We start from the raw sequence: 25,996 nt of genomic DNA on the forward strand, positions 1-25,996 counted from the left end.
AGCAGTGATGAGGCTCTATCAGATATCAGAAAATCACTTTGACTGGACTCCACCCCAGGCTGTCCTGGGAGGAGAGACTGCCTTCAAAACAAACAACATGAAAAAGAACCATCAGTGAAACTACAGAGCTTTGCTGCTCAACTCACACCAAACGTGAGAATGACTTCTAGTAGCAGGTGGATTTACTCACATACACATTTTATTAGGTCTTTCTGATAAAATTTTGGAAAAATAAAACTGAAGCATGGGAAGTTTTCATCTATCTGTCTATTTGGTCTTCTGATAAAATTTTGGAAAAATAAAATTGAAGCATGGGAAGTTTTGGTCTATCTGGTCTATCTCTGCTATGGCAAGAGAAGTAGACACAGAACATTCCAGCCAAATGTTTTATCTGCAGTTAAAGCTATCATCTTCCATGTGATACAACGTATGGGTCTGGCACTTGGGGACCTGGGAGAGTGGCTGGATTCTGTGATCTCACAGGGCTTTCCCCACCTAAATGATTCCATTGTGCTGGAGTGTTCCTAGGGTTGGATCACTAAGGAAGATGAGCAGGACACAGGAATTCTGTGAGTAAAAACCCAGTAACACTTTGGAAATCACAGCAGAACTTGCCAAAGCCAGAGAAGAATTTTTTCTCCCTGGAGACCAAAGTCATTATTTCAGTCAAGACTGAATAATTTATGACAGAGAACTACCTACAACCTCAGAAATGGAAACAGAAAAAAATCTCCAGCAAGAGCACAAACTCTGCTGAGTTCATACCTTGCTCAGCACATCTCAGATGGGACAAGCAAGCCCATTATCCTCAGGCAAATCAAGCACAAGTCCCACCACACATCTTGTGGCTCACAAAGGGAGATGTTAACATGTTAACAGTTATGAGCTCCTTCCCCCGCTCCCCATCTGGATCAGCTCTCCCTGGGGAGAAGGATGGAAAGGTCAGCCTGGCAGTCTGCAAACACCAACCATTCTCTCAGCTGAAAGCCTCCTGCAAACAGGAATTCAGAGCAGCAATAGGTGAGGGAACCACACCTCTGAGAAGCTCTTTATCACAGCCAAGCTGAGGAGCAGCACACGGATCACACAAAGATCTTACACCATCATTACCACCTACCAAAAGTGTAAGTAATAAATATGGCATCAAATATGGCCTTTGAGGACCAGGAGAAAACTCTGCTGGCTTTGGACGGGAAGCAGCAGCAGAATGAAGACCAGACTGTCAGTCACATTAATATTTAAAGGCTGCTCAGAACACCAGGATGACTTCCTGTCATGATTGAAACTTTTTTATAATGATTCCTTCCTACCTTTCCACCCACTCAGCAAGATTGCTCCTCAAAGTTACTTCCATTTGAACAGAGCTCCATGAAGATATTTGCCTAATGGTGAATCAGCCCAATTCCAGGATTGATTTCACTACAATACAGTTGGAGACACAGGAACAGTTATTTAATGAAAGAAACAGGCTTGAAAGGAGATTATTTGCAGCACAGTTAGCTAAGTAAAAAACAACAGCACAGTATCCTACACACTTCCAAACATTAAGACCCAAATCTATGTCACAACCTGTCCTCCACTGATAAACCCACAGCACTACAGCTAGAAACCAGCTTCCAGGTGGTGTTAAATCATGGAATGGCTTGGGTTGGAAGGGACCTTAAACCCATCTTGTTTCACCCCCTTCCACTATCCCAGGTGCTCCAAGCCTGGTCCTGGACAGGAACAATTCCAGGCAGGTCTGGAGGGCAGCTGCTGTTTGTGTTGATATCCACAGTCCAGCATAAAGGAGTGTTTAATGAATGGCACAGAGACTCTGCTCACAGCCACACCATTTTTCAGGGGAGCCCTTCAGATGCAGGAAAGGACATCACAAATGAGAGGTTGGTGCAATGAAGCCAAAGCCATCCTTGCTCCCCCCTTCCCTTGTTCCCCAAAGGGAAAGCTCACTTCCCTTGAACTCAAAACTTCTTTGACCTCCTTGAGTTACTCTGGAGACCATTCCATGACAGGAACAAGTTTTCTTAAAGTCTTGGTTTGTGGCACAATTTCAGAAATCTGCCCAAACTGAAATAGTCAGTGAACATCCCCTTCTTCAAATTGAAGCAAGCAAGCAGGCCTGCTCCAGGTCTGTGTGTAGTTTTCATCCCTGAAGGAGTCACTACATGCCAGAAATAAAACTGAAAATGCCAGGTGGATGGAGCAACACCCTGAAAAGCAGCAATTCAGCCCAATAATTCCTTTTTTTAATCTTTTAAGAAGAAATGTCCAAGAAAGCCCCATTTTCTGCTGGGATGGGTGAACTCACCCTGCTCTCTACAGACACAGGACCACAATTCCTCAAAGCAGCTCCAAGATCATTGCTTTAGGACAAGGCACATGCCTTCCCACTGGCTTCTCCAACATCCACCCCACGTGCCTGTGTGAATACGTCTGCTAAGTCTCCTGATGTGGAGAGCACTTTCCAGACAAGATCTGCTACTTCCCACATGACTTCAAAGACTAGAAAATCCTCCAGGGCTCTCAACTGACACGTTATAAACACACAGATATGAGCTCACCAGCTTCCACCCTCACACTGTGGAAAAAGCAGAGCCTTCAGCAGCAGAAAACTTTGCCACAGACTGGGACAAAGCACTCACCCTCTGGAAAAGGGAGAGCAGCCAAGCTGCAGGTAAGGAGAAATGTTGAAACCAGGACACACACAATGTGTTGCTCATGTTTTTAGCATCTACCAACTCATTTTATGCTTACACCCCTAAGTTTAGAGGATCAAGCTGGCTTTGTGTGCTCTGCCTCACTGTGTGCCTTAACAGCTTCCAAGGTGTCAGTGCTCTGCCTTAATTAAAGTGCAATTAGGAAAGCCTTCATTCCCAGCTCTGCTCTCTTCTGCATGGTCACACATCTCCACAGGCTTCATACCCCTTAATTCTTCTTATCCCACTGCTTTTATGTTGCATTTCTTACCCTGCTTCTGTCCTTCCAACTGGCCACAACAAAATTTTCTTCTTCTGCAGCCTTCCTGTTATTACTCCTGACAAAGTCACTGTTCTAATAATGAGAGTTTTGAGATTTGCCCTGCTCCTGAGGAGACAAATGAACAGATTATTATTAACAAATATCTTATGTTAGAATCACAGAATCCATAAGGTTGAAAAGGCTGTCTAAGCTCTTCAAGTCCAACCATTAATCCAGCACTGCCACCACTTAACCACGTCCCCAAGTGCCACATCCACACATTCTGAACACTTCCAGGTGTGGTGACTCTACCACTGCCCTGGGCAGCCTGTTCCAACCTTTGACAAAGTTTTCTATGAAGAACTTTTCCCCAATACCCAAACTAATCCTCACCTGGCGCAGCTTGAGGACATTTCATCTTGTCCTGTTGTTTGTTCCCTTGGAGCAGAGCCTGAGCCCCCCTCAGCTTTCCCCTCCTGTCAGGGAGTTGTGCAGAAGCAGAAGGTCCCTCCTGAGCCTCCTTTTCTCCAGGCTGAGCCTCCCCAGCTCCCTCAGCTGCTCCTGGTGCTCCATTCCCTTCCCTGGACACCCCTCAGCCCCTCAGTGCCTTTCTTGCTGTGAGAGCTCCAAAACTGAGCCCAGGATTCCAGGTGTGGCCTCAGCAGTGCCCAGCACAGGTGGTCAATCCTTACCTGCTCCTGCTGGTCACACTATTGCTGGCACAAGCCTGAACACTGCTGGATTTTTGGGCACACCTGGGCTCATGTTGACCATTACAGGTCCTTTTTCACCAGGCACCAACTCCACACCTGGAGTGTTCCACAGGGCTGTTGTCACTGAAGTGCTGTGCCTGGCATTTGTCCTTGTGGACCCTCACACCCCTGCCCTGTCCCATGGATCCAGCCTGTCCAGATCCCTCTGCAGACCCACACTCCTGGTGTCACCTGGAAGAGGGCCCTGCTCTGGTGCTTGGCTATTACCCAAGCCAAGGAAGGGAAGATGGAAGTCAAATACTTTCCCCACTCAGACATGAGAAATATCTTTTTTTGGGTTTTTTTTTCACCTTTTTGTCTCCCTGGTTACTTCAAGGATCTTCCAGTGGATGGATTCCAGCTCCCCTGCTGCACCCCAGCAGCACCTCTCCACAGAGAACAGCATTTATCTGTGCTTCCCCAACCAGCACTACACTGACCTGGTTTCAGTGTCCTCAATGTTGTGCAAAACAACAGAAAAACTGAAAAAGTAGGTCAAAATTCTCTGCTGCAATTTAGAGCTGGGAACAGCAGTGACAAAGCTGGCTGCCAGCTACAGCAAGCAGGTGCACATCAGATGCCCCTCACTTGGGAGATTCTGCCCAGCCTTGGAGGCTGCAGATGCCTTTTAAACATTATGAATTGCTTCTGTTGAATCATTTGACCCAACAATTTAATCTTCAGCTTGTGCAGTTAGTTTTGCTCAGTGCTTCACAGAAGGAAAATAAGGAGGCACACAAACCATATTTAAGTCTATATTGCTGGGAAGGGACAGGGATGGACAACTGTGGATCATTACACTCATTCATTACTCTTGAATGCCCAGGACTGTCAGGTCTGCATCCTCCAGTTACAGTTTTTACAAACAAGGATGAACCCAAACGAACTCGTGTCTTTTTCCAGCTGAGTAAAGTGAACTTCCAAGAGCTCTTTTTTTTCCTTGAAGGCCTTGTGAACATGCTAAAATACATTAATTGTATAATCCCCTAGTAAATACACTGGCAAGTTACTTTTCCAAGTGATCCCAGTTGATTGTTTCACTGAGAGTGATCCCAGCACCCATTCCCTAAGTTCACTCCTGAACTTTGCTCCCAGTCCCCTCTACAGAAGCTCAGCACGAAAGCCAGCAATGTTTCCAAGGGAAAAACTAATTTAGTTGGAAATTTAGTTCTTCCACATGAGCAGAGTCAAAACAAAGCAGAGTCCAAACAAAGCAAGCAGAGTCCAAACAAAGCAGAGAGCATTTTCCAGGGGAGTGGATTGTGTGATGTGAGATCAATTCATCGACTTCTCTCCCTGAACTGAGTCCCAGCAGCCAGGGATGCACATTCCTACAGATGTAAAAAGGACTAGAGACCATAATCTGTCAGAAAAGGAGGGTTAGTGCTGTCTATGAAGAGGGAGATTATGCTGGAACAGCTAAAGAAGCAGCTGAATGCTGGAATAAAATTAAAAATCCCCTCATGAAACCTGAGCTCTACATACTTTGGGCTGTCCCTGCCTGGAGGGGACTCTCACACCCACAGCACTTTTGGGATCTACCACCTAATAATACAGCAGCTGACCCAGCTTTATAATCCAGTGTTTAGAATGACTAAGGTCAGAAAAGACCTCCAAAATCATCAACTCCAAGCTTTGAACAGCTTCCCAAGGAGCCTGGTGGTCAGGATACATCTCTGCTGGGCTGTGAAAGGCCACAAAAGATCAGGTTTCAGCAGAAATATGTATTTATGGGGATGCTACGGAAGAAATGAGGAAAAACCTGCCAGCAGCAAAAGCTCTACAACAGACCCTGCAGAAGTTCTCTTCTCTGATATCCAGGCATCATAAACCTGTAAGTTTTTCCTCTTAAAATACCAGGTTGTTTAACAAAAGAGAGGTGCAAATGTTCCTATACCATCTCCTTCCTTCCAGGCCATGGATTTGGAGAAGAAAAATGCAAAGATGACTTCCAGACAGCCATGTGCATCCATCACCAAGGAATAATCCACAGCACATGGATTCAGGTGCACCCATGGTGCTTGATGGATGTAGTTTGCAGTTAATGGTATCAAAGTCCTCGACAAGACCACCAGGGGAGCTCAGGCTCTGGAGCAGCCTTGGATCACTGGCAGCAACATCACTTTTCCAGATTTACAGCATAATTTAACACAGATGCACCTCAATCATCTACGACTGCTTTATCTGCTCTGTCTGGCAGGGAAAAGCAGCACAGGGGATAAACTGCAGACAGGCTCAGACAGCCTGGAAGGACTGGTGAGCTTGGCAGCCAAACACAACTCCCCCCACCCCCAAAAGCCTTGGAAGTCTCCAAACCATGAAGTGCTTTCTTCTTCTTCAGAAAGGAATGCAAATATCCAGTTTAGAGCCAAGGCAGCTTCCACAGTGTGTGTGGGGTGGGGAAAAGCCTCTCACCACAAGAAAAGTCCTTGTGAAGTTGAGGAGATGGGCCAAAGAAAACTGAAGACACCTTGATGGCAAGGGGGGTGGGTAGAAGCTGTGCTAGTGGAACCCAGCTTGGGATAACAGGGAGCCCTGAGGTTCTGAGAGCCTTCTGGCACTGTCCAAGGTGAATCCAACAGGTATTTGTGTTTCCCCTAGGGAAGGACAATCCTGTCAAGTGCCATCCATAAAAAGTATCCATAAAAAGTGTCCTAACAGAACAGCAGTGAGGTGGGATTCAGACACAGGGTCTTTGTATTCCAATATAAGAAAGCTCCAGGTCCCCAGGCTTGGCTTGTGGTCACCTGTGGGAACAGGCTGTCCCCTCTCTGTCCCACCAATACCTAGAGCACTTCCAAAAGCTGAGGACAAACAAGCAGAACGGTTTCTTTGCTGCCTCAGCTCAAAATGACACCAAACTTCTGCTAAGCCTCTTACCAGCTCTTAAAATGATCTTCAGACAGCACTGGTTAGACCCAGGATCAGCCTCTGGTGCTCAAATGGCTCAGGAGACAGGAAAACATCTGGACTCTCACAGCACTGAGCTCTGAACATGCTGCAAGGGCTCTCTCAGCGTCCAAATGTCCGGCACAGAGCAGCAAAGCCTTGGAGAAGATTCCATTTCCATGCAACAGGAATGAAGTTATGAGGGTGCACCAGAAGTAGGTGGCTTCAGAAAGGGATTTTCACACAAGTACCTAACTCAGTGAGATGGTTCGGGCACGATTCAGCCTGGCTCAGGTGTGTCCTGCAGGGATGAACAGCAGCCACCAGCCAAAGCTGGTGTGGCTCTAGGAGACTGTGCATCCACGTCCTCCTGTGATTCCAGGGACTGTGCATCCACGTCCTCCTGTGATTCCAGGGACTGTGCATCCATGTCCTTCTGTGATTCCAGGGACTGTGCATCCACGTCCTCCTGTGATTCCAGGGACTGTGCATCCACGTCCTCCTGTGATTCCAGGGACTGTGCATCCATGTCCTTCTGTGATTCCAGGGACTGTGCATCCACGTCCTCCTGTGATTCCAGGGACTGTGCATCCACGTCCTCCTGTGATTCCAGGGACTGTGCATCCATGTCCTTCTGTGATTCCAGGGACTGTGCATCCACGTCCTCCTGTGATTCCAGGGACTGTGCATCCACGTCCTCCTGTGATTCCAGGGATGACCCCACAGTAACTCCAGTGTTCTTCATCACCACTCAGCCTCACACAAAGAGAGGATGAAAAGGCAAGAAGGGTGCAGTGGGGAGAACTCTCAAGGACATTCTGTGCAGATGAACTTGAAGTCCTGGCCTGGCAGGCAAAGCCCAAACGCCCCACAGCAAATGGAGAAGAGAACTTCACCAAGTCTGTGTCATTCCACCCCACAGACTCTTGATGGTGCCCAACAGATTTCATTCAAGGCTGCTCATCACTAAAATCTCCTTGTAAGAGCTGGGTAATAAACTGGAAACATGGTGATGTAAGAGCTGGAACTGCAGCATGTTGTAAAAAATAGCAATGGTGATGCCACTAGGAGAGAGAGCGAGTGTATTGAGGGAAAACACAAGAAAACCTGAAAGTCCATGATTTAATTGACATGTCTTTTTCCTTTCAATGCCTGAACTTTACCTTCTCTTTTGTGCCTTTTCCAGCAGTCAAGGAGAGAGGAGCAGACCACCTTGTCCTTCATATAATGAGACATTTGGCAGGAATTTGACTGACATCACCTACATATTTTATTTGCAACTAAACCATGTCTTGTACCTGAGACCTACAGAGGGAGAGAAATCTGCCCCAGCCTTTAATGGGCTGCTTTTTTGGAGGTGAATGGCTGTCAAATGGGGGTGACAAACCATTCACCTGCTTATGGATCATTCACCTGCTTATGGATCATTCACCTGCTTGTGAGGCTTAGAGCACAAGGGAGCTGGGAAGGTAAGAACAACCCCTAAGTAATAAATCCTACTGATATGGGCTTAATAAATCAATGTTTCAGCCTCAGCAACCCAATGCTGTTGCCAGCACCCTGATTATTTGCTACCTCTGTTTTGGGAGAGGAAGGTTTTTATTGGGATAGATAATTAAAAACTGCCAGAATTTGATATTTAAGGTGCTGTTATACTCAAAGCCTGAAACCTGCTACAGCAATCCCCTTCCTGGTATGGGATTATAAAAACTCCATGATGTCAGAACAAGCTGTCCCACCACAAAACCCACCTGTCCCACAGGGCAGCATCCTTATGGCCCATAAGGAGCCATCATTTCCTTCCTCTCTGATAAGACTCCCTGTATCTCCCAGATCTCCCAGCTCTGTGTCCTGATGAGGCAGCTCAGCTGTCAGAAGGATTTGGATTACCTGTGTGACTGAAAGGTGCTGGGAATTACATCCAGACCAAGCAAAATACCCCCTGGAGAAGCACAACCCCCTTGCAGGCAGGCCAGAAGACGTTTGGATCCTGTCTCTTGCCTTTTAAATTTTCATTTATTATAATTTATCTGTCTTCATTTATTTCTGAAAGAAGCAAAGGTCGCTCTGTTTGCTGGCAGGAGGAGCTGCCTCCTCCCCAGTGCAAGGTCCACTCCTGGTTACTGGTCTGATTCTGTGCTGGTGGCTACACCCACACAAACACCATCAACCCCATAAAAATCTGCACTTCCTCAGGAGGGCAATTAGGCACTGTGATCCCAAAATACACAGGCAAACAGTTGCATTTGTTCACAGAAACAAAATGTTTCTGGCAAGGAAGTGGCCCATGGCACCTGCCCGCAGGGGGAGGCCAAGCAGGAGGCACCAACACTCCAGGGGCAGCCACATGGCTTTAAAAAATCATAACACTTGAAGGTTTGTGCTGTTGGTTGGTTTTCTGGGTTTTTTCTTCCTCAGATTTGAAGCTGTCTCGGGTTGCTGTTAATTGCTGCCCTGAGATGTGCAGGGTGTCTCTGTTTCAGCCTGTGCAACTGAAGAACGAGTCTGGATTCTCCACTCTTCAGTCCTGAGGTTGTTTATTAATTCTTATCTGTAAAATTTTCTTTCTGCCCAGCGGAGAGAGATCTGCTCAGCAGGGCAGCCACAGGCACTCTGTGTTGTCCTTTTATACTACAAACTACATATAACATATTTACACTTAATTCCCAATACCTATCACCTGTGTTAGACAGTGCACTTCTACTCTAAATCAATCCCAAAGTGCCAACATCACTGCAGGAAATGGAGAACAAGAAGAAGAAGAAGGAAGGCTAAACACCCAGATTCCTCCATTTTGTCCCCATAACTCCCATACCAAAAATCCTAAAATCTACATTTTCACCCAGTGATCATTTTGTTAATACACCATTCAAACCTGTGTGACTTTCAAGTCCTCATACAGAGTTGGCAACTTGCTCCAAAGGTCAAAATCAAATCCCCAGGTGCTCTGGGCTGCCTGCCAAGGTCTCCAAGCCCCCTGGCAGGGTCCTCAGTGACTCTGGACACCCAGAGGGATGCACTGAGTTCCAACAAAGCTCTCAGCTCCTCAGAAGTCTTCACACACTGGATGGGGATTTCAGCTCCTTCCAGGCGTGCTAGGAAGCACCATCCTACACCTGTTATTCTTCTACCTGTGCTTTCACAGCTGCAGCTTCTTTTTAAAATGATGCCAAGATGAGGTCCATGTGCTCCATCAGTAGAGATGGAGTTTCTGCACTGGCACTCCTGCAAAGCCGTTGTACACACCAGAACACGTCTGGGTGGCACGTGCAGCACCAGAGATGGCAACAAACACACTCTGGTTTCTCAAAGTGACAGTCTGGAGAAGCTTCAGAGACATCTTCTTGCCAATACCCATCCAACTCTCACATGGGCATCACCAAGGTCATCAGATTTCCCCCCTCAAACTGACAGTAAAAGGAAAAATTTAAATTAGTGAAGGATCAGCCTGGTTAAGACATCACTATCCCTTCTGAACACAGGCTGGCAAACAGGGGTGGTCAGACATCACCTGCCTTTGCACAATGTGCCCAAGAGGGTGTTAATGCCTACAAGGACATCTGCAACCCCCCAAATCCCTGCATAGCAAGAAAAATACCCTGGAGCTGTGCTAGGGGTGGGTTAGGTTGGATATGAAAAATTTCTTCCCCCAGAGGGTGGTCAGGCACTGAACTGGCTCCCAAGGAATGGTCTTGGCCCCAAGGCTGCTGCCACAGCTCAAGGAGGGTTTGGACAATGCTCTCAGGGATGTGGGATTATTGGGGTGTCCTGTGCAAGGCCAGGTGTTGGACTTGATAATCCCTGTGGGTCCCTTCCAAGTCAGGATATTCCCTAAGCAATGATTTTTCTACTCATAAGCAGTAACTCCAAAGCATATCCAGCTTCAACAGCACATTTATTTTCATTATAAAGCCAAATTTCAGAAATGCTGCTGTGTTAAGGTCATGGCAGTGGATTTAATTCATGTCAGCTGCTGTCACTGACACTGATAACCCTTTATGTGCATCTCAGCACGGTGTCACTGCCTGGTGCTTATCTGACAGGTCAATCAAAGGCACTTCAACAGTGAGTGAACACCTGAGCTCCCTCTCTGAGGTCACCTTGCTGTTTTGGTTACATCCATTACAATCTGTGCCAGAAGAGCATTACCCTGGAGCTCCTCAATGCCCCAAACCAGGGATACTGGATTAACAACCCCCAGCACAGCCAGGGAGGGCAGGTGGCAGGAACAGGCAGAGCTGACACAAACCCTCAACCTCACAGTGCATCCATGGAGCAGTGTCAGCTCGAGGGAGCAGCCTGTAAACCAGCAGGGAAATCAACTGAAGGGATGGCTCAGTTTCACAGAGGTAATTTTACATGACAACTCTTCCTGCTTCTCTCCTTTCCCTCCTGGTAAGGACTTTGCACAGTTCACGGCCTGGCTCCGTTTGCTCTCAACTCCAGACGTGCCCATGTAAAGGGAATATGGTGCCAAAACAAACAAATCTTCCACCCACTTGTGGTCCAGCAATCCATTAGGAAGGAAAGACAAGGCACACACCACTAAAACTATAAATACCCACCAGTATGGACAAGAGGGAAGGCTTGCGGTTAACAAAAAGAAGGATTTTGTTGCAGTCCTCAAGGCATTATACTTGTATTTGAGACTCCTGTTTCAGAAATTTCTGGCCCTTTCCTGTGTTTATAGACTGGTTTGGGTTGGAAGCTCAGTTTGTTCCACCCCCTGTCATGGGCAGGAACACTTCCCACTATCCCAGGGTGCTTCAAACCCCATCCAGCCTGGCCTTGGACACTGTCAGGGATGGGGTAACCACAGCTGCTCTGGAAAACCTGTGCCAGGGGCTCCCCATCCTCAGACAGAAGAATTCTTTCCCAATATCCCATCCATCCCTGCCCTCTGGCAGTGGGAGCCGTTCCCTGTGTCCTGTCCCTCCATCCCTTGTCCCCAGTCCCTCTCCAGCTCTCCTGGAGCCCCTTCAGGCATTGGAAGGGGCTCTGAGCTCCCCTGGAGCCTTTTTGAGATGAGCACCCCCAGCTCTCCCAGACTGGCTCCAGGGCAGAGGGGCTCCACCCTCAGAGCATCTCCATGGGCTCTCTCCAGCAGCTCCATGTTCTTTGGTGGGACCCCTGAGCTGGAGCAGCTCTGCAGGTGGGGTCTCACCTGAGTGGGGCACATTCCCCCTGCCCTGCTGCCCATCTGGGGAATCACCCAGGGCAGTGGATTTGGGGGGCTGTGCTCAGTCCTTTCCCCCAGGCTGTGTTTGTGCTGGGGATGGCCCTGGCCCAGGGCAGGACACTGCACTTGGCCTTGCTGAGCTCCATGAGTTCCCCACAGTCCCACCTCTCCTGGTCCCTCTGCCTGCCATCCCTTCCCACCACAGATTGCTGACCACAACAAACTGGCATCAATCCCACTTAAAAAAGAATTCAAACACCCTGAATTTCTCCACTGATATGATAGGTCTCATAGGAGGCCTATCCACACATATTCCCTCAGTGAGGAAAATAATGAAGTACCAGCTCAGCTGTGCAGCACAACACAAAGGAATCCACATGGGAATGGAGATGCTTAACCCTGTTCACAGAAAAAGAACTTCAGAACTTGGGCCTTATTAGATACTGGATCATCCAAGAACTGAAACCACATTTCCTAATACATCCTTGAATTCACTCACTCCAGCAGCAGAAGCTATAGGAAGTGTGTGCAGCTCCATGAAACTGTATTTCCCATCCTAGAATGACTTAAAAATTAGTGACACTGCAGAGAGAAGCCTAAAGGTTCCTCAAGAACCAAAGCTGTGATATAGCAACAGTTTGGTATAACAGAGAGATTATAAAACACCTTATGGACTCCCTGGATTAGCAATGGGAGAAACTGAAACCAATGCCCTGCAAGAAAACCATGAAAGAAATGCCCTGAACAAGGAGTGATGATCAGAGCAAGTTCTGGAGCTGAAGGAGAAAGCTGTTTATTCTACCTCTCACACTCATCTGGACTTCAGAGTTGAGTTTATCTTTTAAAATGAAGCAGAGATGTCACACAGGTACTTAGAGAGATGCAAATCCTGATGACAGCATTGCTTTATCCTGCACTGCATGGGCCTGGACTAATCACAGCTGGCACATTTCTTCACACTGAACCCCAGCACTTGTTTCACAGGCAGCAACCTCACTGAGCAGAGACACAACACCCTTTCCCACCCTATTAGCTTAAAATCATCATCTAAAACAAGACAGGAGGGGCTGTCCCATGCAGGACTTGCCTCCAAACCATGGGAGAAGCCAGTTACTGCTGAGCCTCTCTGCCCTCTGAGAGGCACAAACCTCCCACCTAAATCCTCCCCCAGCACCAAATCTTCACTGAAATACAGGCTGAGCTCTAAGAATCCTTTGCTGGAATCCTGCCTCTCTCAACCACAGATCCCCTTTAGGTGCTATCTTAAACTGTATTTCCAAGAGTAATTACTCCATTACAGCACCTGTTCCCCCTCCTATGCCAGCAACATGACCTTGAGAAAGGTGGAAAAATGAGCTCAATTCTTCTGCCTACAAGGCAGTTCTTCCACAAGAAACACAGCACCTCTTGATCACATCTCTAGACAACAGCCCAGTACTTTAGGCACTTTTTCAAACATTGTTTTTGTGGTTTGAAACCCAAAAAAGGCTCTGTGCTCAGCCCTTTTGAATCACCACACGCGGAAGAAAATTCAGGCTATTTCCAGCTGAGTCTCCTCAGTCAGATCATGAACACAGGCAGGTGGCACAAGGGCATTCCAGAATATTCCTGAGAAGCTGATGCCATGGCAGTGCAGGTGTGATGGACCAGCACCAGGCAGCCAAGCCCTGGGAGCATGGGGAGAGCACAGCAATGCTCTGTGTTGGAGTGAAGGACTTAAAAACCATCTCAGAACTTGCAATATTATCAGTGCTGGACTGGCTTTCCCCAGCTGACTGAACTCACCCTGCTCTGGGTGAATCTGTGCAGCTCCTGTTCCCACAGCTCAGGGACATGAGGGGCAGCTCATCCCTTCTTGGACCTGTGACCTTCAGAGCTCACCTGAGGCCGGCCACCATCCTTGTTCACAGGAGCAGCTCCATGTCCCCAGAGATGGCATCCCAGAAAAAGCAAAACTTGATACAATTTCACTGTGGCAAGCTTAAACATCTGCATCAGAAAGGTCTTTTTAACCCATTTTCCATTTCCATTGATAGGCAAGACAACAAGAATTGGAAGAATGCTGTTTTTTCACAGAAACTGCCCAGATTTGATTCTCACTCACCTGGAGAATAAAGTTTAGGTGAGAAGGAAATTGTGATATAGCAGCAGTTTGGTGCAGAGAGGTTAGAAAACACCTTATGGACTCCCTGAATTGGCATCTGCCTCCTACTACATCAAATATTAACAATGAGACCTCCCACAACCTGAGGGCAACATTAAAATGGAAAGCAAACTCTCAACCATGCTGGTCTGGCCATCATCCCTCCCAGGCTGCATCTCAGGACAAGGAGAAGCTGCACATGGGAAAGGAAACAACCCACCTAAATATAACCAGCCCCTTGTTTGTGATGGGTCATTGCTTGACCACATCTATAAAGTGCCAGTCTGATGTCCCCAAGGGACCTGGCTTCATTACCTGCACTCCCTGAAGTGATTTCCAGCCCTGCAAACCTCTGCTGCTGCTGCTTGAGGAGGAGAAGATGACAACAACCATGTGTTGGCCTGTAGAAATCACATCACCAGCTGGCCAGGGAGGAGGCTGGACAGTCCCTGGCTGCAGCTGATGTCTCCTCCTGCACAGCACAACCTGGGAGCACTCACACCAAAGGACATCTGACAGGAACAGGAGATGCCACTTCCAGCAGCCAGGCTCTTCTGGTGTCCCCTGAAACACCACCAGACACAGGTGAAGATGCTCAAGTATTCTTTGGCATCTCTTACACACCTGCATGCTGAGAAAACGAAAGGATTCATATGATTTTATAATATTTTCCAGGGATTATTCCCTGGATTACTGTGATGGTGCATTTTAGCAGTGGGGTTTGTTTGTTCTAAGGAAAGGTCAGTGGTACTGTAGGACAATTTTCCCAACTCACACACACATATAAAAAGCAGCTTACACCTGATCTAGGTGGTGATCAGGTACAAAACTTAGCAATCAAGCTTTAGTTTTCCTGGTGGGGGGGTTTTTTGCCAGGAAAGCAGTCAGTGAGACCAAGCCTCCAGCACAGCACAAAAATCAGCCTTCTCAACTCTGTTTACAACAGCACAACCACAGAGTCTGGGTGTGAGTCAAAGCTCCATATGTACAGCAATCCACACACTGGTGGAATCATGGAATGGTTTGGGTGAGAAGGGCCCTTAAAGCTCATCTCATTCCAATCCCACTGGCAGGGATGCCACTCACTGTGACAGGTCCCTTCTAGATTTGATCTTAAGTCTTTTAATCATCTGCAAGTGCTGAAGCTCAGAAAGAGGGGTTGAAGTGATGAGAAAAAGCACCTAATCCTTAGAATTAAAACAATTCAGTGTTTACACCTTCAGAGTCATGACCCAAAGGAAGTGAGCAGCAAGGAAACCTTCCCAGATAAAAATCCCAGTTTATCCCAGCAACATCTTCTATGCTGTCCACAAGCACTTACAGCAGCTGCCTTCAGGTGAACCCCCAAAATGCCCCACAGCACCCCAGGGGCCTGAAACAGAGCAGCTCAGGCTCCTCCAGCCATTCCAGGGATGGGACAGACCATGAGCACAGCATCAGCAGCTCAGCAGCCAGGCTGAGACAGGCTCAAAGCTGAAATTAGGCAAAACCAAGGTAATTCCAGCCCAGTGGAGCCTCCAGCATTGCAGTCCCAGGTCAGGGTCACACCTGCCACTGCTGGGAGGGACAGGGCAGCTCCATGGGCAGAGAGCCCCATATGGCATGGTTACAATGGGCAAGGAGAGGGGGAGCAAAGCCAGGCTTTAGGTGCCTCACTGGGGATGAGGATGGGAGGACATGGCCTCCATCTGCGCCAGGGGAGGTTCAGGATGGACATCAGGAGGAATTTCTCCTCAGGAGGAGTTATGGAGCATCAGAATGGGCTGCTCAGGGAGGTGGTGCAGTCACCATAGCTGGAGCTATTCAAGAAACAACTGATGGTAGGTTGTTCTAGTTCTGTTCTAGCTCAAAAGGTGGTGACTGCTCAAAAGCTGGACTTCATCTTAAAGGTCTTTTCCAACCTAATTGATTCTGTAATTCTGGGATGAGATAATTCTGACTGCAGAGCTGAACAGCCCCCAGGTTACCACATCAGGTGTGTACCCCAGTTAACATCCAGCTCCTCCAAAAGGCACCTGCCTGGTGCTCCATCCACCAGACACCCTCAGGTCCCTCCTTTTCACCAGCCCTGGCACTTGTCTGACCTCTCAGTGAGGCCCTCCAGGACTGCAGGGCTGGCTGCCAGCTGAATCCCACACTGGATTGGAATTACCCAAAATCTCACCCAGCTCCATCCCCCTGCCATGGGCAGGGACACCTCCCACCAGCCCAGAGTGCTCCAAGCCCCATTCAACCTGGCCTTGAGATACTCTCATCTCCAAAATATTGAAAATATCTGCAGAGCTGAACTTCTCTGCTCAATCCTTACTTCTCAGGCACAGAGCTATCACCAGTACCCCCATTACAGACCAGTAAATCTCCTCTTGAAGATCATCTGTCCCATGCACACATCTGTGCCCAAACTGCACAAGAAGCAGCAAAATATCCTTGTGGGGAAGGGAAATAGCACACAGCCCTGCCTTGATTTATGTATTCTCTGCAGACCTGGACAATAAAACAACAGACCCAAAAATCCAGGTTGCACATAATTCCCCCCTAGCAAAGAATCCCTGTGCAATTTCCCACACAAAGTGGCCCCGGATGGACAGGACAAACCCCCAGAATGGGGATGGACACAAAAGCTGCTGGGAACTTCTTGCAGTGACCACCAGGACCACTCACCCCACTGGGTCACTCTCTTCCCCCAGCTGGAAAACTGAGGTAGGAGGGAAACTGAGGTAGGAGTTGGTTTCCCATGGAAATATGAAATAGGAAACAGTCTAGCAAAGCACAAGGTTGATCACAGAAGACCTACAGACAGCAGGATTACCACTAAATACAATTAATCCATATAGAGCTAATTGCCCAAGCAACACTAAGAGTTGCGAGACAGCTTGATCCCATCCCCCAGCTCCCAACACCACATTTATGGAAACACCAAAAACCACAGACAAGGCCTCACAGTGCAGCACAGAAATCAGGATCCCTCACTGCTGGAATCAAACTGCAGGGCCTGCAGTGGGGCTTGAGCAAGGAAATGGAAATCACACTGGCACACAATTGTTCCGCCTCCCTGTTCGCCTTCACACATTTCTCACAGGTCAATTTTAAAGAATTAAGTCTTGTTCAGTGAAACATCTGGTGGCTGTTGCTAGAGGAAACCGACTATCTGCAACATTTGAGCAAAAATAATGAGTTACATAAAAGCCAGACTGCAGAAGCAAGGACAAGTGTTTTGCCAGCCTGTGAATCTCAGAAGCTTACATGAAACATCATGTTTCATTTCTGGGTTAGAAAACAATGAAGTCAGCTCACACACATTACAAAACTCATGAAAATCTGAGTTTTCTCTAAGTTTATGAGGATACAATTGTGCTGTATTGGAATTAACTTTCTAGCTAGCAACTGTCCTAAAGATTTCCTGCCAACAGCATGGACAGATGAATTACAGCTTAAAAATTTAGCATTTCAGCTTTAGGCACTTTCAGACTTTCAAGACAGAACAAGTTGAAGAGTTAGAGAAGAGGGTTTTGGTCTGTCACTGTTTGAGTCAGTTTTCCTGTGCCTAATGGAAGAATATTTCCCTTTAATGCTCCAGAACACCTTCTCCTCAGGGTTCTCAGTGTCTGGAGACCAACACAGAGCCGCTGAGGCTGCACTGGGCTGAACAGGAGGAGGGATTTCATGGGAGAAGCTGAGAAGAGCTCTGATATATCACCATATAGGTCCACAAGACCAACCAGAAACCTTTAGATCTTAGAGCTTTGATGGGGGCTCTCCAGCTCCTGAAGTCCCACAACTGGAAAGGCAAAATTCCCAAGAACACCTCCAGCAGGCAGCTCTAACATGCTGGAATTGCTCTTCACACGATGTACCTTTCTACAAATAGATAGTGCTGGGTTTTTGAGGAGTGCTCAAGCACTTAAATAATCCAGAAGCCTGATGGATGACTAATACAACTAGAAAGCTCCATGCACAAAGAGAAATTTAGGCTTCCCCACATTGCCAGGGCTGCTCTCAGGATGCAGGCAGGGTGCAGAGGAGGCACCCATGGCCCTCACAGGTGTCTCCCTGATTTTGGACATCAGCTTGAGGCTGCAGCTGCTGTTGCTCTTGCTCATTTGTGCCATCCAGGAAAAGAAAAATTTGCACCTAAGGCCAAATTCCACAAGCTGGACGTGGCTGACTGAGCACACTGAGGTCACTAAGGCAGGGCCAAGAGCCAGCTCCTCACTCACACGTGTCTTTAAATATTAAATTAAAATATACAGAAAGATTAAAGGAGGCAGGAACAGGAAACAAGCTTCACCCAAGTGACAAAGCATGCTAGGAACACAAACCTTGGGAAATAGGAGTATCTGAGGCGAAAAACTTCCCAAGATCCCAGACATCTTACAGAAAAACAAGCCAGTGACTTCAGCTCCAAATAAACCCTCCACAATATCACAACAGCAAAGCTTTAGGCTGCAGGGGCTTCTCTTTGAGAAAAAAATAAATGTGAAAGAAGGCCCAGGCAGATGACACAGCCTCTGCTGGGCTCACAGGAGATATTAAAGCACTGCACCAGCCTGAACTGCTCAAACTAAACACTTTTCAACAATTAATGACACTCCTACTACTGTCACCAAAAATAGACAAATTGGTTTTAGGGAATGAAGCTGCAAAAAAATTTGAGATGCAATATCAAGCAAAATTGGAAGCAGATTTCTGCTCCAGGCTGGAAGCTGCTGAGAGGATGAAACTGTGGCACATCCACCGTGCCCCCCCCCGCCCCCAGCTGAAATTACCAAAAGGCAAGAGCTCATCAAACTTTCTACAGAGAAAATTCTAAATGGAAATTACAATTTTAAAAGAATTTGTTTTGTTGAATCACTTTGAAAAAAACAGATACAAATTCCCAAAGGATGCTGCACAATTATGGCCCTAAACAAAACATCCCAATGACTTAATCAGGATCACTTAGTCTGCACAGAAAAAAATTGTTTATCAGTACATAAATGCTTTTTCAGAAGTCCAGAAAGGGAACTCTGGTGCCAGTTTCAGCCTTCATGTACACCCCAAAAACCCCTTGTGCCAAGCAGGACTTGCACTCCCTAAAGGTCACCACCCTCACCAAACCAGAACACTCACTGGTTTATTTTCATGAAATCAAGGGATCTACCCCCACTGCAACCAGTCCAACACTCCCACCTACAAATACTATTCCATTTGAGTTCTGGAGAGGAAAATTTTACCAACAACTTCAGTTTTGAGTTATCTGCTCATTCCATAGGTGAGCTGTTACAGATTAGATAACCTGGCCATTACTTTGTTTGTCACACAAACAAACTTATACACACAACACAACAACTCTGCTCTGAGTTCACCAGAGGAGACTCTGGACTCTCCCTGCCTTTAATCCTACCCAATTTCCTTGTTAGTCACTGACAAGCAACACTGCAGCACCTACTTCTCAGCTCCACACGTGTCTTTCTAAAAATAATGCCAGGGAAAGGAAATCAGGGATGTAAGTTCCCAGATAAGTTACCTCAGATGAAAAATGCTGACAAAACTGAGAGGAAAAAAAAAACCCAAAATGGAAATAAGGAATAAGAATTGAATAACTTACATTTGGGTCTCTAAGCATCCTTCCATAGGCTTGGTAGGTATTTTATTCATAATCCAGATAAAATACTGGATTTTTAGTGTCTTGCCTCATATAGAGAATCAGCGAATCACAGAATGGTTTGGGTTGGGTGGGACCTTAAAGCTCAGCTTGTTCCACCCCCTGCCATGAGCAGGGACACCTTCCACTATCCCAGGGTGCTCCAAGCCCTGTCCTGGCCTTGGGCACTGCCAGGGATGGGGCAGCCACAGCTGCTCTGGGCACCCTGTGCCAGGGTCTCCCACCCTCACAGGGAACAACTTCTTTCTTGCATTTAACCTAAATTTCCCCTCTTTTAGTTTGAAGTCATTCTCCCTTGTCTTGTTCTGGATAAACAGTCCTTCTCCAGCTTCCCTGCAGCCCCTTCAGATCCTGGAAGGTTCTCTGAGGTGTCCATGCAGCCTTCCCTTCTCCAGGCTGAACAGACTCAGTTCTCCCTGCTTCCACAAGGGAGGTGCCTCCTATCAAATACAGGTGAATTTGGGTTTTTAGGAATGACTATTTGAGCTCCAAGCTAGGACACCTCAGGACATCAAAGGCATGTGACACTCACCAGCTGATGTGTAATTCACTTCTTAGGCTTGCTATCCAAAATCACAGGGCAGGGAGTGCTGAGGCACGGGAGCAGCAGGGCAGCCAGGCACTCATATCTGTACCAAACCTGGGAAGGAAGAAAACACACTTTAGGAAGTCTCCATGCAACAGTTGATACCAATGACTTCCAATCTTATTGTATTCTGCTTAAAAACAAAAAAGGCATTGTTTGGTTTCAGCTGGATATGGCAGCATTCAAGCATGGGGATGAAACGGAGCCAAACCCCACTGCTCATAGGAAAATAATTCTCTTTACCCTATGTCAGGGCAAACTCAAAGCTTTCCATGCAATAAATAATGTGAATGTCAGTGAGTTCTTTAAAAACACATCTTTCTGTCTCTTCAGTAATTGGAGGGTTGGTTTTTGGTGAACTGTGCTTCCCCACCTTGGCAAACAGGTTCCCAAACCTGAACTGCCCTGACGCAGAGTGCCTGGGCTGGCTCCATCTCCTGCCCTGCTCCAGGCACCTTGGCCAGCAGGAAGCACAGGGGGGTTTTGTTTGTTTGTGACTTTCTTCCTTAAAAACCACCCTCCAAACAGTGATTTCTGAGGGGGAGTGCACTGTAAGACACGTGTGGAAGTCAAACTGAAATGAAACTATTTCTGGGTAACTCTGCCCAGAGCAACCAGAGACAGCCTGTTCTGTTCTGCACTCAGAACCTGGGCATGTAATGTAATGCATGTAATGTAATGCTCTTTGGAAGAAAACACATGGAGAGTTCTAACAAAAATGAGAATTTTAAAAAGCAACTTTAAGTTCTGACTGTCATCTAAAGAAGATACTTCTGAAACACCACAGGAGATTCCCTTACACAGCTACAAGCAACCAACTCTCCAATGAGTATTCCAAGCTAAGTTAGCACTCTATCCTTATTTTTCCAACTGTTGTGGCAAGGTAACAGTAAAGTTCCATATTAATATCTTAAAGCAGAGGGTGTTTTTGCTTTCTCCATCATGAAATGCAAGACAGACTGAAGCCACTGTGGCTGTGACACCACTTTGACTGAAGCACATGGGAATTTGGTGTCCAGCTCTGACCTGTCCTTTCAGGAGTTGTGGTCAGTGCAGCCCAAGTCACACCCGTGCTTTTCTGATGTTGTTCATGGTTTCTGTCCCCCAGAAGCCTGGAGGATTGCTCAGTGGGGTTGTAGAAGACTTTGAAAGTCCTCACGAGCTCCCAACAGCTGTCATTAATTAATCCTCCTCTGCAATTATCCAGCACCAGCTTCAGAATGAAGCCAAGCACCATTGTGAGGAACACACGCCACTGCTCCAGTGTACAAGCAGTGACACTCACTCCTCACAAATGAAAAGGTATTAGGGAGCTGAATGGAGCCCTCAATATAAAATTTACTGTGAAGCATTTAAGGCCATCTTTTGTTCTTCTTTATTTGACCAGGTCAGAGGCTGCAGCAAGGAAGAACCAGCCAAACTTGTACCAAACCAACCAAGACCTCAAAGAAAGGGAAAACACGAGCACCTATTCACAGGAAAACAGAGATTGCAGCTTTATTTAGCCACTTGTCATCCACTCCTGGGCAAAAAACTGGAGCATCCCATTAACATGACAGTCCACATACTTAAATGCTGAACACCCTTTCAGCTCTGCTGTCTTGCCACTTGGAACATGCCCTACTTAAACTCAGAAAACCAAAAGCTGTGCATAAAAATTCCAGATGGGTTCATTCCTCAGTTTCCTTACACCAATCCCAATGTTTGGTGGTGACTCCAAACAAGGAAGCAGAACAGAAGACTCTATTTATAATGCACTCCATGGTACGATGATTCACTTGAGGAATAAAGGTAAATAAATCATCTCACGCCATCCTAGGGTTCAGGTTTGAAGCAGGGGTTAGGCATTATTCATGTTCTGCTCAAAGAACAAGACGACCAGCACGTTCCAGAGGATCAAAGTGCAACGTGGGAAAATCCCCGTGCCAGTCTGACCCTGCCACTTCCTACTGCCAAGGCCAAGTGGCAAAACCCATCCCCAGCTCACCCAAGACCTCTTTTTAACAGACCTTTTGACCTGAAGCACAGCAAACACAACTCCCACGTTCACACAGATGTGACTCCAGCATTTTGAGAGAACCCCAGGTTCAAAATGCAGAGCTTGGTCTCCATCCTTTCCCTGGCCACACACCCAGAAATCCTGCCTGTGTTAAACATGGCCAGGAACCTCATTTAGCTGCAAGCATGGCATGGAGCAGAAGGGCACCTCTGGCAATGGTTAGCAAGTGAGAATATGTGGAGAGCCCTGTTAGAGCACATTTATCATGGGAACAAGCTCCAGCCTCTCCCTTTCCATCCAGCCTTGATGTGCAAAGCCTGACATTGAAGAGAATCCAGGGACCACATCCCTGGGTGAAGGGAAGAATAAGGCAGAATGCAGAATTACAACAAAAGAGGAAACCTGAAACTCTGACTGGCAAGTGGGTCCTTTTCTAGCTCTTGACAAATAATTAACCCTTTTTGCACCTAATTAGCATCTTCAGACACTGAGCCCATTTCCTGTGACATGTCCTAGCATGGACAGCTCCAGAGAGGCCTCAGGCCCAGAGACACACACCTGGAGCTGAACAGGCCTTGGTGTTTCACAGCCATGCAGGATCCTCCCATGAGGATGCCTTGCTTTGTACCAGGCACTTCAGCAATAAGTTACTGATTTTCCAGAGTGCCAAAGGCAGGAGGACACGAAGCAGTCAGGGCTGTGGAGCTGGGCATGGGTCCCACACACCTGTATTCAGGAGAAGACCCCCTGCATCAGTCAAGAGAACCACAGCAAAGTGGTCTGTTCCCAGCACAGGGCCAAAAGCAGCATGTTGGTCCCTTGAGGAAGAAGTTCTTCACCTCTCCCAGGTGAGGCACTGGAACAGAGAAATTGTGGACTCTCCATCCCTGGAAGTATCCAAGGCCAGGTGGGACAGGGCTCTGGTCTAGTGGAAGGTGTCCCTGCCCATGGTAGGGGTAAGAATGAGATGAGCTTTGAGAGCCCATTCAACCTAAACCATTACCTGAATATCACAGAAACACTGGCTGGAGAATCCACAAAGACCCCAAAAACTCTTTGAGCTGTCAGTGAGAGAGAACAGGGCTCCCCCAGAAGCTTTAAGCTTTGCTGGTTATTTTCCACATTACTTTTCAAAGCAAGGAGCAGACGAGAAGTTTGTTTCAGCTCCAGATAAAAACTAACATCCTTGAGGGCATGGTGTGAAAAGCCAGCATTTGCTACCTGGAGTACACAGCCAGGTCTTTCATCTCCTCCAGGGACCAGGGAAATCCTTGGCAGCCTGAGCCAGGAGGACATGACTCCTGCCACAGCAGAGAAGTCACTACAAATCCACTTCTCCATAGTTCTCCATGGAAGCTGGTACACAGTTTTTGGATCTTTCATACTTCAGCTCATTATTATTTTATTATCAGTTAGCAGCACAAAACTCAGGGTAGCACTTTGAAAAAGCTTCTCATCTTTAGGCTGGAGGTGTTTGTACTCTTCCCAAATTAAAGCACAAGAACAATATTCAAATTCCAACCTAATGGACACTGCCCTGCTCCAAAGTGTTCACACCACTGAGCACAGCAGAAAAGGAACAACTGTTCCCACCAGTCTCAGATGATGGAACACAAGCTCAGGAGTCAACATGATGCTCCAGCCCTTGTGCTGAGCTCAGACCATGAGAACCTGGCTCAGCAGTGCCCAGGATGTGCAACTCTCCAGAAACAAGTGACTTATGTGAAAAGCAACCCATCAGTCCTGGATCAGTGGGGGCTCACATGAGCAGACTCTCAATCAAAGCATTCCACACTCCTTTGGAAAAATACAAGGTGTCTGCAGAGCATGTCTGGTGTGTGGTAAAGCCTCTCCAGGACACCTCAACTCTGCCAGACAGCTTCAGCATAAACCTTAAATACATGAAGCTGTGTCAGGGGAGGGTGAGGTTGGATATTAGGAGAAGGTTCTTCCCCCAGGGGTGGTCAGGCACTGAACAGGCTCCTCAGGGCATGGTCACAGCCCCAAGGTGCCACAGCTCAGGGACCTTTTGGACAGCACTCTCAAAAAGTGGGTGGGAATCAGTCCAGCTGACAGGGTGGGATTGCTGGGGTGGCTCTGCAGCACCAGGAGCTGGATTGATGAGCCCATTCAGACCTCGTGTCACATCCTCCAAGAGGCAAAGAAGTGAACCAAAGAACAGGGCACAGCTAGCTTGGAAGAGCACCCATGCACACATATTTGGGAAGGGAAGGAAGAGAGTAAGAATACTATGCATTCTCTCACTTGCAGTGGTTTGTATTTCTGGGCCTCCCCAAGCCAGTTTGGGCACCTGAGTGTTCTGGGTGTGATTGTTAGGGTTGTCCTGTGCAAGGTGATGGACTTTGCTGGTCCTGGTGCGTCCCTTCCAACCCAGGCCATTCTGCAGTTCTATGGAGAACACTCAGTGCAGCCTCTTCAGGAGTGTGTCCAGTTCTTCTCCAGACTCTGTACACAAAGACTTTGCAGCCACAGCAGTCCCTGGCTACCTGAACAATATCTGAGGAGGTGGCCTGTCAGCCCCATTTAACCCCCTCTGGACCTCATGGCAGCAGGAGGGGACTGTGCTGCCACATGCACCCTGATGGCTCTGTGACCTGGCCCTCGAGTGGCAGACAGGTCTAAACAACAAATCTTGGCAGGAGGGAAAGAGACATGAACTTTGGCTGCACACACTCAATAAACAGCATTTGCTGTGAATAAATCAGTGACATCATCTGCTGGTTATCAGCAGATACCAAAACCAGCAGAGCAGCAGCGAAGCAGAAAGGACCTCAATGACACATTAAGGCTGTCTGCCCTCAAAACATGAAATGTAGCAGGGTCAAAAGGGGAAAAGTCATACATTGTTGAGTAGATTTTGCTGTCTTTTTGTCAAAACCAAACACATTCCACGCCTGAGGAAGAGCTGGACAGAAAGATGAATGCCTTCATGACTGCACTTGAAGCAAAGCTCCTGCTGGGACTCAGTAATTTGCAAATTCCCCCCTGAATACACCCCAAAGCTGATATCTGCATTCATTCTGCTCAGCTGAAGCAAGAGAGTCAGCCTTTATCCCACACTGTACTTGGGCACTGCTCAGAACAGCCTTTATCAGCTCACACCACAGTAAAAAAATACAATTATACAAACCTGTGGTTCACAAAACCCATTTGACATCCCCCTCCCAATTCCCTTAACTCATGAGCAGCCTGCATACCTCCAACACAGCAAGGAAATGCTGCAAACAGGTCAAGATCTCAATTCTGTATTTACAAAAGGAAAACTGCAAATATTTTTGGAGTTACCTAATGCCATCCTGTGACCGTGTTCACAGGGGTTTTCGGATGAGGGGAGAGACGGAGATTTGACTCCATGTTTCAGAAGGCTTGATTTATATTTTATTATATATATTACATTAAAACCATGCTAAAAGAATAGAAGAAAAAGGTTTCATCGGAAGGCTAGCTAAGAATAGAATAGAAAGAATGATAACAAAGGCAGCTGTCTCAGACTCTTGTCCAAGCTACCTGGACTGTGATTTGCCATTAATTATAAACATCTAAGATGAGCTAATCAAAGATCTACCTGTTGCATCCCACAGCAGCAGATAATCTTTGTTTACATTTTGTTCCTGAGGCTTCTCAGCTCCGCAGGAGGAAAAATCCTAAAGAAAGGATTTTTCATGAAAAGATGTCTGTGACACCATCCCAGCACATGAAGGTTTGATATTCCCAGTAAGCTGCCTGTCCCTAACACATAACAGGGGCCTACACTTCATTAACAGCAAAATATTGAAGGCTTCCAAACTGATGGTAACCACCTTTGTGATCAAAGGGAACAGAACA

At 47.1% G+C, this 25,996-nt stretch overlaps 1 protein-coding gene across 2 annotated transcripts in view; it reads right to left on the reverse strand.

Moving 5' to 3' along the window:
• The window catches only part of CSNK1G1 (casein kinase 1 gamma 1), a 99,860-nt gene that overhangs the window by 59,950 nt on the left and 13,914 nt on the right, over nt 1-25,996 (reverse strand). For both annotated transcript variants that reach the window (XM_054272515.1, XM_054272514.1), the window contains exon 2: nt 20,098-20,205. The gene's annotated coding sequence lies outside the window, so the exon portion shown is untranslated. The remainder of the gene's footprint in view (nt 1-20,097; nt 20,206-25,996) is intronic.

This window comes from Melozone crissalis, unplaced genomic scaffold, assembly GCF_028551555.1.
Source record: "Melozone crissalis strain CALT ecotype California unplaced genomic scaffold, PUWL_Pcris_2 ptg000014l_1, whole genome shotgun sequence".
NCBI lineage: Eukaryota > Metazoa > Chordata > Aves > Passeriformes > Passerellidae > Melozone > Melozone crissalis.